We start from the raw sequence: 10680 nt of genomic DNA on the forward strand, positions 1-10680 counted from the left end.
TGTATGCGCGCAACTGTGTGTCTATGTGTAGACGCTACAGTATGTGTACGTGTGTTCTTGTGGGAATAGGTGTGTGTCCGTGTGTTGTGTCTGTGTGAAAGCATGTGTGAGCGTGTGCGTGTGTGTGTGGGAATAGGTGCGTGTCCGTGTGTGTGTCTGTGTGACAGCATGTGTGTGTGTGTGTGTGTGTGTGTGTCTGTGTCTGTGTCTGTGTGTGTGTGTGTGTACAGTAAATGTCTGGGCGTGTGGCTTTGAGGGCATCAGGCATCCTGGTCTCCCCGGGCCAGATGCAGCTGAGCAGCCTATCGGCCGGTCTGATGGTCTGTCGGGCGACCGTTCTGTCGGCCGGTTGGAGCCAATTGAGTCGGATTAAAGCCCGATCACCACAGCGTTCCCACACGCTTGCGTGCCTCTCTCGGAGCAAACACGAGGCTTTGAAGCCCTGCCGGCCGGTTGGTTCACTCACCCTCGGAGTCTAGCGGGACAGGGATCTAAGGGCTCCAAAATAGCCATGTCACCTGGCCAACTGCAAATAAATAAACTAACAAGCAAGGTCTACCTGAAAAACAAGCTCCCCCCTTACACTGAAAGGGTACACTACTACCTGAAACAAGGTTACCACTTACTCTGCAGAAGAGGTACATTACCTGAAACAAGCTCGCTTACTCTGAAGTAGAGGTGCATTATGCGTAGTTGAGGGGGGTTTTGGTTGGTGTTAGTTTGTAAGCCGAGGACTTTCACCCTCTCCTCAGTGGAAACAAGGACTGGGTACATCCACCCAGGTACATTAACTGAGATTAGCGATGAGCTTACTCCTAAGCCAGTGTGTTTTCACCGTTCAACAAATTTGGGCCCTACAGGCGAAGCGTAGACATGGGGCCCTTTTGAATTGATGTTGCTGGCATTTACCACGATCTTCTTGGCCACTACAATGGGCAGTTTTGGTGGGGTCCTATGCAATTGCCTTGTCCTTCTACTGGTAAAACCAGCTCTGTCTGAAGCTGAGATACACAGTCTACATGCACAATTGAAAGGGATTTGGTAGATAGATAGACAGACAGACAGACAGATAGATAGATAGATAGATAGATAGATAGATAGATAGATAGATAGATAGATAGATAGATAGATAGATAGATAGATAGATAGATAGATAGATAGATAGATAGATAGATAGATAGATAGATAGATTTGTCACAGCCTACAACAGGCATACTTAACAAACATCAAGACATTAAACACCATTGAACATTGGCATACTAGACATGATACATTTTCAGGCAAGACCCAAGGCACAACACTGAGCACAGTCACACACACTAGATACACACTAGATGGTGTTAGTTTGTAAGCCGAGCATGCCGATGGACTTTCACAATCTCCTCAGTGGAAAAAATGACTGTTTCACATAGGGAAAGAAAGAAGGAAAACAAAAAAAACACGAAAACTTGAACTTGCAGTGAGACATGCTGTAAGTCTTCCTGAGGGTGTTGACAATAAAATGCTGGATGAGGAAGATGAGTGGGGAGTGAGAGAGGACAATGCACTTGGACACATTCCTCTCCTCCTCCATGACACACACACACACACACACACACACACACACACACACACACACACACACACACACACACACACACACACACACACACACACACACACACACACACACACACACACACACACACAGCGCGCACACAAGTGCACACACACACACACACACACACGCAACACACACCAGCAGCTGTCACTGAGCCATTTAACCATGACCAGCACTGGCCGTAAGTGTGAAGTATAAAAAGAAAGGTAGGAAAAAACTATAAATTGGAGGTGGAGTGACAATGAAAGGCTAAGAGAGAGAGAGAGAGAGAGAGAGAGAGAGAGAGGTGTAAGTGACAGTAAGGCAAATTAGAGACAATTGGGCTTTCCTGAAGATATTTTGAAGATGGTTTCACCAGCACCATAATGAGTCATGCTCAAGGAGGTCACTGACAGCTTTGGCCAGGGCCCAGGACAAAGTCATCTGAAAGGCCCCCTACTCAACACGTACAATCAGGGCTTTACATTAACTTTTATCGTCACTACCAATTTTTCGCTCATAGATGTTGTTAGTACTAGTAGTCAAACATACACTCACTAAAACTCCAGGTGGCCAATAAGCGTTCTTTTCTACCAAGCAAAATCCATTTTTACCAGCATTTGCCAGGGTGGCTGGTGTTAATTTAGAGCCCTGTCAATGAAATGTGGACCCAATTCTGCAAAGCCGGGGACAACTGACCCCCAGACCCCACCTACACCCCCACCCCACCGGCTTCCCTGCCCATAGGCAACATAATGGGCACAAATCCAAAATGTGCATTCCTTCACTATATGGAAATAACTACAGTATCTAAGAAACAACACAATGCAACTTACAATCTGTAGGATATTATGTAGGGAGTAGAACAATGCAAGTCCACATCCCATCCAGATATGGGATGTTAGGTGGGTAGGGTGCAAAACAATACAGCTGATGTCCTACACAGGGCATTACATGTAGGAAGAAAACAATGGAAATCACCCCCTAATGTGCAATACATTTAACAAGGAAACGTTTCTGACACATGCAACCCATGGCCTGTCTTCACTTAACCGTATTTACCACAGGAGGTGTCTGTAGGCCAGGGCATTTGTAAACAAAGTCGTCAGGAAGGCAGGAGGCAGGCAGGCACAGGGAAGTCGACAGAGGCGGACAAAGGGGTCTGTTGACCAGGTCGCAGGGAGTTGGGAGGGGGTGGGGTGAATCAGGCCTCCATTACATTGCATGTATTGTGTGTGTGTGGGGGGGGTTCAGATGACTTTGGCCCAGGCCCGGAATCTGGGCAGGCAGACGGCTGCTAATTTTGCCAAAATAATGCCAGGACGACCACACCCGTCCGTCCCCCGGCCCTCGGCCCTCTCCGATAACTCACAATGTCGGGGCTGACTTCAAAGGCCTTTCCTTTCACTGCCAGCCTGCTACCACCAATTTCGCCCAATTACCCCTCCCGTCGGCCACAAGGCCAGCAAGCAAGCGAGCGGGCACACACGTGCGGCTTCGGCTAAAACTTGCGGGTCAACGTTGCGTAGTCCGTCTCTAATGAATATTGCATTCCAGGCCCAGTGACTCACTGTCAACACCGTGTCCACCAGAAGCAATCGCAGAGCCATCACAATCATCATCATGATCATCATCATATCCTTCCCGTGCACCGCTCGCTAAAAATAAAAGAGGTTAAAGTTTTCATGCATTTATGAATAGGTGCTGAGAGAAAACGTGTGAGGAGGAGAAGTAAGTAAGTCAGAAGAAGAAGAAGAAGAAGAAGAAGAAGAAGAAGAAGAAGAAGAAGAAGAAGAAGAAGAAGAAGAAGAAGAAGAAGAAGAAGAAGAAGAAGAAGATTAAAAAATACCAGTGAAGCTTTCACAACAGGGTACCTTTTAATTCGTGTCTACCCATTTTATGTACCTCTTAGGCTGGAACTCAATCACACCAGCAGCCCCCCTGATCTTGCCCACGGAGAGAGAGAAAGAGATTCAAGCCAACCTTCAGCATTGGGCAAAGACCAACAGAGTGAGCAAGCCATCATCATCTCCAAAAAAAAAAAAAATCACAGAAAAAAAAGTGCGGCAGAAAAATTGAATCCCATCCGTGGGCCTCATGCAAATGTAATCTTGGAGCGGCTCTCGCTAGCCTCTCAGCACGCCGCTGGCTTTGGCTTTGGCAGGCATCAGGTCTGCCTTGTCTCCCCCCCAACTACCAACACCATCACCACCACCACCACCACCACCCTGCTCTCTCTTTCCCCTCTCCCCAAAATGGGGCCCTTCTCCTCGGGCTGAGCTGGGGCTGGGGCTGGGGCTGGGGCTGGGGCTGGGGCTGGGGCTGGGGTTTTGGAGCTCCACACACAGACGCAGCTTTAATTCGAATCTGATTGCAGACGCTTCATATAATAAGCCCCTGAAACACGAGCCGAGTGAGTGCACACTACACACACACACACTTGTGCATGCACACACACACACACACACAGAGTACAGTACAGTACACACACACACACACGCGCACAGAAATCTGGGCCAAGTGAGAGACACTGGAGCTGCAGAGCAGAGCGCAGAAGAGAGGAGAGGAGTGAGAGCTGAGACGACAGCCACAGACTCAGCAATTTCTGGGGCCTGAAAAAGGAGGCAGCGGGAAAGTGAGAAAGATGAACGTTTAAACAGAGGAAGGGAGAGACAGATGGAGGGAGAGACAGAGAGACAGACAGAGAGAGAGAGAGAGAGAGAGAGAGAGACAGACAGACAGACAGACAGACGGAGATGGAGACAGAAAGACAGACAGACAGACTGAGATGGAGACAGAAAGACAGATAGACAGATCCAAACAAAGACAAAGTTGCAAAAGAGAGGCAACGAGAGAGAGAGAGAGAGAGACAGAGAGACAAAGAGAGAGAGAGAGAAAGATAAAGAGAGAGAGAGAGAAAGAGAAAGTGAGAGAAAGTGAGTGAGAGAGAGAGAGAGAGAGAGAGAGAGAGAGAGAGAGAGAGAGAGAGAGAGAGAGAGAGAGAGAGAGAGAGAGAGAGAGAGAGAGAGAGAGAACAAAAGGGAAAGAAATGCAGCTAATATGAAGAGATAGCAAAAAAAGACAGTCTACTGTAACACGGACACAGAGTATAAGACAAAAAGGAACACACAAAAAACCCCGAAAATGCAAGAGAGCAAAAAAAAGACCAAGAATGAAAGACAGAAATAAAGAAAAGAGAAGAGCGCAAAGCAGGCAAGGAGGCTCCAGCGAGATACAGCATGGCACAGGCAGCACACTCTGCAGCCAGGCGAAAACCACAAGTAGGCCTAACTACAGCTACTCTCGTCTCGTCTCCCAGCCCGTGTACTGTAGTACCAGGGTTGCCAGATGAGGCTGATGATTTTCAGCCCAAAAAATGCTCAAAACCCGCCTAGAAGCACAAAATCCCACCCAATTCTATTGATTTCTATGGCAAAAAATGGGAGGGTTTTTCTGCTAAATGCCATTATTAGCCACACACGGCCATCCTAAGCAACCCAATTGGGCGGGAAACAGCCCAATCTGGCAACACTGTGTAGTACCGCGTAGTGTTTATGTTTATTGGTAAGGTATTCCTCTTTCTCTCTCGTCCGGGTCCGGGGCCCTGTCAAACAGCACTCCATCTCGCTGTTTGCATTCCAGTGTCGACTCGTCTATTTGCGGCCCCAGCCCAGCTTCCCCCCAGACTGCAAGAATGTGCGTACGGTACATCTGGGCCCATACCGTAGTCCTACAGTCTCCCAATGGAAGATGGCGGGGGCCAGTGGTGTAGTCTACGTAGAACGCAGGTATACGGAGTATACCCACTTCAAAATTTCAGGGATTTCAGTATACCCACTTAACATGGATCGATTATTATTATTTAGAATAGCACAAATATATACAGTATACCCACATCAAAAAATGCTCAAATATACAGTATACCCACCATAAAAAAGTAGACTACACCACTGGCGGGGGCCGCTGCTTTAAGGTAGAGCAGCGCACTATCCTTTTAGTAGTTGTTTTCCAGTATTCTATGCTGTAGTTTTCAGTCATTTATTTTCAGAATTCTATGTTGCCCCTTCCCAAAATGTAATCTTTTTCATAGCCCCCTAGATTCCCCCCTTATGGCAAGAGTGTACACCTGGGGCCACACAGTCTCCCAATGGAAGATGGTGGAGGGCACTGCTTAAAAGGTAGAGCACAGTAGGCCTACATGTCTGCAGTTAGTTCAGCACTTACAGAGTAAGATCTAAGAGTAAGCTTTAAATGTTGAATTAACACTGCAACAGTTACTGTGAGGATGGCCACCCCCTGAATACAAGAATGCAGGCCTGCATCATTCTGGGCCCCTTCACTCTCCCAATGGAAGATAGTGGAGGCCCCTGCTAAAGCTTAAAGGTAGAGAATGTACATTTTTAAGTAGTTTATTTTCCAGACTTTATGTCGACCCATTCACACATTTTTATCAATTACCACCATTATCAATTTGTAAGTGTTCATTAGGCGTTGCAAGTTTGCAGTTTTCGGCTGAATATTCTCTGTGTAAATCTGCCATTTTGAATGACCAGTCACAGACATTGTCAACACCGATGGCTGCAAAACCATACTAGTCCAATATTCTTTGAAGAGGAAAAAAATGTGAATGGGCAGCATACATTTTGGAAATAAAACACACACTCTAGCTTTAAACTCTCTGCCTTCCTGCTCTCACTACAGGTAGATACTGTACATAGCAGCGTTGGCAATAAGAGGCAAACCACACAGCACTGCGAGAGAGAGACAGAGAGAGAGAGAGAGAAAGAGAGAGAGAGAGAGATAGAGAGAGAGAGAGAGTCTCTACCTCCCACTGAGGGGCAGATTATACAGCACATTATACAAAAGGCTGTCTTGGCAGTCAGCGAGAGCGTTTGAAAAGTGTGAGTTTTGGAAGCGTCCGAAAAAACAACAATTGCGCTCTAGAACAATGAGGAGATTCAACAGCCCCACATTATATGCTGTGGACTCCAAATATTTTCCCAGCATTCCTCTGATCCTGGCTTGACCATTGTACACCAAAAGCTGTGCACCAAGAGTTACAGTAGTAATGAACACACAGCAAACGTCCACCTTGAAACAGCCATCAACAGGGCCGGATTATCCACAAGGGCCGGCAGTATTACCAGAGAGAGTAGAGAGAGAGAGGTTCCATTGGCCCATTGTTTCCGGGTTATATTATTGCAAGGGGAGGGGGGAGAAACCCCCCTTTAGGCAGACCTAGGCAGACCTAAGGACTGTTCTATTCAATGCAAGGAGTATTATGACACGCCCCTGTAGGCAGACCGGAACCTGGTCATGTTAGGTGCCCATAGCAACCTATTACATTGGCATATCTCTATATAGGCCTACTTAAAGAATCTCTGGTAGCACAGTGCCCAGAGGCACACACCACTTACAGCCAGTTAGGGGGAACCACATGACAAACACGGGGGCACCCGTGAGGTATTCGTGCCCCTGGGGGCACCACAGTGTCTTAATACAGTCGTGGCCATCAGTTGTTATGAAACAGAAACTCAGTCAAAACCACTGAAAGCCCATTGGGGAAACTCCAACTCCCATTGTCATTGTGACACAGCACTCCACAGCACACAAGTGAACACTGCACACACCGAAATTGCATTTATGCCTCACCCGTGCAAGGGGGCAGCCCTCAGTGGCGCCCCATGGGGAGCAGTGCGGTGGGACGGTACCATGCTCAGGGTACCTCAGTCATGGAGGAGGATGGGGGAGAGCACTGGTTGATTACTCCCCCCACCAACCTGGCGGGTCGGGAGTCGAACCGGCAACCTCTGGGATGCAAGTCTGACGCCCTAACCGCTCACCCATGACTGCCCATAACCGCTCACCCATGACTGCCCACTGTACACCTGGCAGGCATTGGCCATGTTAATTAATATTTCAGTGAACAGTAAGAGGGCCTATTTTAGTCACTGTAGTAGGTACAGTGCAAAAACGCATAGCTTACAGTCAGGGACACATTCAGTAACACAGTACTGCAGCCTACGCTACACAGAAAGAGGCCCATTGCCCCCATTCTGTTGTCTGTGCTGTGTGTCTGCTTAAGTCTGTGTACTGTACTGTAGCCAACTGCAGTCATGGCCATCACAGAATAAGTGCAGCAACAGATGAACATGGTGCTGCATTTAATGTCTTTTAATTGCCACCTTCATTGCTTCCACAAAACTGGTCTTCACTTAGTACAAGTACATGTTACTCAACAACAGCCATTCCCATGGCATGACAATAGGCTACAAAGGCACTGATGATTAAAAACAAAATCAGCGCCATCAAGATCAGATTAACCACACACACACAACTGGGGAAAATACACAGACTAGGGCCAGTCTGTACAAGGTTTTCATCATTATGCAATTTCAGTCAACTTAAAAACCCAAGTCAAACATTGCCCTGTCTCTTTGATGAGTGCTGGTAATTAACATACTTCTTCAGAAGACTGTAATCTATGCACATACCACCCTCAACCTCAGCCTTGAGCTGCAAAACCATCGGTAGTTATGTTTGAGCCACTCTGACTGCACTGTGTTATCCAACAGTTTTTGTTTTGCAGCTTTACTACTGCTTATTCTATATACATTTAACCATATATGCCCATGACTTATTAATATAATTTATATATTAAACTGTACACAAAACAAAATAGCAGTATTTGGTTATAGACTAGTGAAAGGTTCATTCTGGCGCATGGGTTTCAAAGGACAATGTAGGCCTATTATTATTATTATTATTATTATTATCATTATTATTATTATTATTATTATTAGGCCTATTATTATTATAACACGAAAAGACACCTAGCCATAAACGACAAAAACAGACCAAGAAAATAACTTAGAATAGGGTAAGACCTTGAGTAAATTAAGACTTTCATTACATAACCTGATTCAAACATCCATATCAAACTAAGTTGGCTTCTTCAATAGTACCAAACAACTGGTTGTAGCCTATGCTGTAGCTTATAGTAGGCTATGCTTGTATTGTAAACACGTTTGGTCTGTAAATCACAGCGGCGTACCAGTTTAAATCAACCAGAAGCCCGAGTTTAATTTCCAGTAAGTCAGTCACTCAGACCGAAAAGAGAGTAAAAATCGGGCCTGCGCAAAAAGCGCTTTAAAGATGCCCCTCTTTCAGGAGAGGAATGTAACGGGAAAATAATCAATGGACTGGAAACCAGCAAACTATGGGAAGTGATTTTCCCGTTCAAAAGCTAATGTTTTCTTATAAACACCGTATTACTTCTCAATAAACGCTCTGATGAGTCCGTCCTCTACTTAAGCAAATAAACACGTCTCAAAAGTTATCAGTGAAAGCGCAAGCTCAGTGCGTGTAGCCCCGAGTTCTCGAGAGACCGTACAACTTTTCCACACATTCACGAGACCGCAACTGAGACCACCCGAACCAAGAACTCGGAAAGATACTCTTTTCCAAATAACACAAAAGTGAAAGATTTCACCTTACCTTATCTTTCTACGGAGGTTAAACGGGCATTTTGATATGGTCACTCTCCATGGCCACAGTTGGCTCAAGTTTAAGCTCGTAGTAGTAAGATGAATAGGAGAGAATTATAGGCTAACTCCAAAACGCGTTCCCATTGGATGGCAGTGCTGTCAGTGAAGAGGAGCTGGACTGGGTGTTTCCTGTAGCGGATGTTGTAGAAAAAAATGTGGAATTGCGCCAAGACGTGGATTTAATTACGCGCCCTGCAGTCTGCTCGTTTGCTGAAGCTTATCTCAAAGTGACCTGCTGGTTGTCACTCTGCTGTTTAGCACCAGACCGTGTTTCATTGTAACAACTTGTTGCTACGGAATTTTGTTGCTGAAGACGTAGGTTAGGCTACTGATGATGGTCACACATGGAAGATATTTGCATCAACCCAAAATAAAGTGAAAGTGTGTTGCTCATAGATAAGTCTTCTTAATCTATCAGAAATCAATGTTGAAATCAATGAACAGATATTGTATGTCAGTAATCATTTAGCTCAATTTTCACGTCTTATCAATGAACAGAAATTGAATGTCAGAAATCAATCAACTCAATGGTCACGTCTTACCTTTTCAATATGCCATAAACGCCCTTTAAATGGCAGATGCCACACACTATAAAATAAACAAAACAGTGACAGCGTGAGATAGAAAACTGACTGTTACATCAGTTGGCTACACTAGTAGGATTAGAGTTTTAAAATTGTAGTAGGGGATACATTATATAACAAAACATGAGTAGGCTTAAGTGATTACAATTGTATTTTGGATAGGCTACTCTCTATGCAAACACACAAACACACACACACACACACACACACACACACACACACACACACACACACACACACACACACACACACACACACACACACACACACACACACACTCACACACACACACTTAAAAAACAAAAAAGTTACTCCGCATACCCATACCCCACACACACACACACACACACACACATATTCCACCATTAGGCCACACACACACACACACACACACACACACACACACACACACACACACACACACACACACACACACACACACACACACACACACACACACACACACACACACACACTTAAAAAACAAAAAAGTTACTCCGCATACCCAGTGTCATTCATCTTAATTTGGTCCATCCATATGGTGTATCCCACCAACATCACAACTTTTGGTAACACTTTCTATGAAGCCCATATCTATAGGGCATTATGAGCGCATTTATAACAAATTATAATGCACATTATAATTACTTACAATGCATCACGACTACACCCCATGATGTTTCATGATGTTTTATGTTAACAGTAATTAATACAAATGAATCTAGCTAATAATGCTTTATAAATAAATTGATATAAACTACAGGCTGCCTGATGGGGCTTACAGTTCATTATGATGCATTATAGATGCATCCATATGAACTTCACTTTACTTAGAGCACACATTGACAACTTGTGATCTCACATGGAACATTACAGGTATAGCATCTTATGAGCCCTTATGACAGTTTATCATCCAGGTCTATGCAGAGAGGGGTATTACTCATAATGTGATATAAGCCCCATCAGGCAG

General features: G+C 45.2%; 1 protein-coding gene across 1 annotated transcript in view; it reads right to left on the reverse strand.

The window, feature by feature from the left end:
• Positions 1-9185, reverse strand: part of il11ra (interleukin 11 receptor subunit alpha) — an 80320-nt gene extending 71135 nt beyond the window's left edge. Inside the window, exon 1 of the mRNA XM_063209853.1 lies at positions 9077-9185. The gene's annotated coding sequence lies outside the window, so the exon portion shown is untranslated. The remainder of the gene's footprint in view (positions 1-9076) is intronic.
• Positions 9186-10680: the final 1495 nt, after the last annotated feature.

The sequence above is a fragment of the Engraulis encrasicolus genome, chromosome 11 (assembly GCF_034702125.1).
Source record: "Engraulis encrasicolus isolate BLACKSEA-1 chromosome 11, IST_EnEncr_1.0, whole genome shotgun sequence".
Classification (NCBI taxonomy): Eukaryota; Metazoa; Chordata; class Actinopteri; order Clupeiformes; family Engraulidae; genus Engraulis; species Engraulis encrasicolus.